This window comes from Octopus bimaculoides, chromosome 13 (genome assembly GCF_001194135.2).
Source record: "Octopus bimaculoides isolate UCB-OBI-ISO-001 chromosome 13, ASM119413v2, whole genome shotgun sequence".
In the NCBI taxonomy this organism is placed as follows: domain Eukaryota; kingdom Metazoa; phylum Mollusca; class Cephalopoda; order Octopoda; family Octopodidae; genus Octopus; species Octopus bimaculoides.
The window spans coordinates 12,412,716-12,416,505 of NC_068993.1; the positions used below are offsets into that span (position 1 = coordinate 12,412,716).

A 3,790-nucleotide genomic window follows, 5' to 3' on the forward strand; every position below is an offset into this window, starting at 1 on the left:
GAAATTATCGAAATAAGACAATTTTTTACATGAAATAAATTCGAATACAAAAATATTTTTCTGTTCTATAAGACAAAATAGATAAGTATACGAAGTTTGAAAGTCTTTCCGTACCAAAAACACTACATAAAACATAAATGAAAACTGGCGCCCCCGTTTTAAAATAGATCCGCTTTTGTTACGGGTAGCCGCCGTAAGCACTATTTCATCTTCTTTTGCAATGGACGCCTAGGCGTATCTCGCGACACAAATTAATTAAGCTAAATTCAACATTCCTTAAAAGTCGACATCGGCGGAATTTGAACTCAGAACGTAACGGCAGACGAAATACCACTATAGCATTTCGCTCGGCGCGCTAACGTTCCTACCAGCTCGCCGCCTTTATTGGGAGAAAGATATTGAAAAACATCCAATACGTCAGAGTGACAAACAACCTAGTACAGTAAGCGATGGTCGGGAGATCTGCTAAAGATAACAGCTTAGTACGCCTTAAATCACAAAAATATTTCTTTTTCCGTAGTCCTACCCACTACCGTTTGTAGAACGCAAATTAATAATTTTTTTCTGAAAATAACAAAAAAAAAAAAAAGTTATGAGAGATTATATGTCGTGCGTAAAGCAGGATTCTACCGAAAATTGTTCGAGTCCTGCATGGCGGTTATCCTTCCACCACGCCAACCAATATATTTCTAAGCAAATGTCGCTATTTTACATCGGTAAATTCGCTTCGAGATGCATCGTTAAGAAAGACTTCAAATAACTAAATATACACACATACTCGCATACACACATATATACAGAATAAATATACAAATAAATATTCTAGCATAAACATATATAAATGGGGGTAGATAATACAGTGTGAAATAGAATGTCACCTGTAGTAATTTTACACGCCCTAATAAACATACGCATATGCATGTATATATGTATATATATATATATATATGTGTGTGTATATATATATATATATATATATATATATATATATATATATATGTATGTATGTATGTATGTATGTATGTACGTATGTATAATTTGCTTATTTGTTTCCTTTTTTGCGGTTTTGTATACAACTTTCTTCCTATTAATTCACTCCCTTTTTCTCATCATTGCGCCCCCGTCTGTCTATATTCAAAGTCCTTGGACCATAAATTGTCAATTGTATCACAAGATGTCATATTTAGATAGTAGACTATATGATTGTTCACCTGTTTCAGTGTTTCATTGTTGGTAGCTGATAGACCAAGTCTACTAAATTAATTTATGAGCATATTAAATGTCTTTAAGATGACAAACCATGTAAATCATATTCGGAAAACCAAGAAGGGAATGCGATAATATATACACATACACACAGACACACACGTAAATGCATGCATATATGTATACATACATACATACATACATACATACACACACACACATATGCATACATTCAGACATAAATGCACATATATTTGCTTGTATGTAAGAAGTGTTTCCAGAAACAATGTAAAACGAAAGCAACAAAAATGATTTCACTGTGAATGTATTAGGAGGGGAAAAATCTACGTTTTGGGAACTTGTCACCTCTCATGATGGGTAAAAATGTCGAAAGAAATAGAAATCAACATTGAGTCACAAATGATGCATCCAGGAATGACAGAACGTATGTGAGTATATGTGGTGCTTTTCAACAGTAGAATCGAACATGTACTATGGGAAATAAACGTGATAAGTATTAGAGCGTGTAGTGAAGACTCGTACATATGAACTGAGTACGAGTCATTTTAAGTATATGAATTTGAATGTATGATCGATTGTAAATTTAATTGTTTGAGTAATATTGTATGCGAGTGTGAGATGTTATGTTAGTGTAATAGCGAAGAATAAATATCTAGCGGTACGAATGAGTTATGATGATATGTGGTGATATAAACGAGGTTTGAACGTGATATTATGGTGGATGGATTTTGAGCTGTAAAAGCACTTCTGGGTCAAGTGTTTGGGAGTTTTTCCTGTGTTCGTGTATTTTTGAGGGCTGATTTATCGGAAAGCAAGCAAGCAGACTATTGATACTGTATAGGATAGATATGTTCAAGCGGTAGATTACCTGTTGATCTCGACTAAGCCGAGAAACGGGAGAATCATGGTTTTGCATGATTTCAAAAGCAACTTCAGCGATATTAAAGGAGGAATGGTAGGAGAAATTAGAGACGGACTACAGGATTGAGAAACTCGGTTTTTGTTGTCTCTGAAGCGCAGAAAACTTTTCATGATACTGAGAAACAGTCTTTGACCAATTTTGTAGACAACGCTTGAAACATCGCTTTGATATAGCTAGATGATTATCTTTCTCTCGCAGCCTCGCTCTTTCTCTTTAGCAGCTGTCTTCCACACGTCCTCTTGGGATATTTCCTCTCTCTTGATTTCCAATACTTCTATTATATCTACTTGATACTTTGACACTCTAAGTTTATTGCCAATAATGTTTCAGTTTTCCTCGTGGCAAACCAATATATTACTTATAAAATTTCTTATACACTTTTATAGATTACGTCTCTGCAACTGATCTAAGTTGCATAATTTCTGTACTTGAAATAGTGATTGTTGTCTTTGAAATAAATTTAGGAACTGATATAAGCAGTGGTATCGATATTAGAAGTCTTCATATGCAGGGCGTCTCCAAAGAATACTCATGCAAATTTAATGATTATATAATTAGTATTTATTAAAATGCATTTCCTTTTACGTTTTTTTTAATTTGATAGAATCGACAGGCAGGATGTATTAATTTTTGAACGCCTGTTTTCAAACTGATAACCGTTCTAGACCAGTCAGTATTGCTAATGCGAAGCAATCGTCAAAAATATTTCGTTCGTACTAAAGCTCATTCACGTTCAATGACTAGCATGAATGCGTCGTCCGTTCTCCCTTTTGTACTGTAAAATTTATTTCTTAAGTAATTCCATAAAATACTTAGTGGTATGTGTGTGTTTGTGTATGTATACATTTTCCGCAAGATCCTAGAGTGAATATACGGCGTGTAATATATATACACACACTCAAAAATACACACACACACACACACACACACACACACACATGAATACATATGTGTGTGTGTGTGTGTGTGTATGCATGTATGCATACACGTAAAGTTATAGATATATACACGAGCACAGAAATGTATGAGTGAGGGTAGGTGTAAGCGTTCGGTAGCACATCAATAACTGTATGCACGAAGGTGTTGGTGGTTTTCATTTGGCGAAACAAAAATAGAGGAAATTCAAGACATACCTTCGGTTCATTGTTGTTTGACAAATGTTTCTTGCGAAAAATAGGAAAAGGCGTCTACCGTAGCTCTGTCATTCGTTGCGAATCTTTTGTTCACTTACATTCGTGATTAAATATATGGAAGTTTGTATTAAATATCTGAACATATTCACCCAGTATATATATACATATGTGTGTGCGCGCGCGCGCGCGTGTGTGTGTGTGTGTGTGTGTGTGTGTGTGTGTGTGTGTGTGTGTGTGATAGGAAGAAATGACATTAATATAGGATTGCCTTGATTATAAACAATCGTCAGACTGCTTAGAGGCAGATTAATACAAATGCGCACATCGACACAAACAGAAACATAGAAGCAGACACACGGAAACACACACGCAAAGGTATGCTAAATAACAACTAGAATTAAGCTACTTAACTATGAAAAGAAAATCGAGATTACATGGCTGATTGTAATAGTGATATTACATATTTATATATACGTATGTATATGCTGTCTGTGAGCGTGTATATATA

At 34.8% G+C, this 3,790-nt stretch overlaps 1 long non-coding RNA gene across 4 annotated transcripts in view; it reads right to left on the bottom strand.

Annotated features, from left to right (window-relative positions):
• The window catches only part of LOC106883779 (uncharacterized), a 375,832-nt gene extending 372,379 nt beyond the window's left edge, over positions 1-3,453 (bottom strand). For all 4 annotated transcript variants that reach the window (XR_008265360.1, XR_008265359.1, XR_001411157.2 and 1 more), the window contains exon 1: positions 3,283-3,453. This is a non-coding gene — a long non-coding RNA (uncharacterized LOC106883779). The remainder of the gene's footprint in view (positions 1-3,282) is intronic.
• Positions 3,454-3,790: the final 337 nt, after the last annotated feature.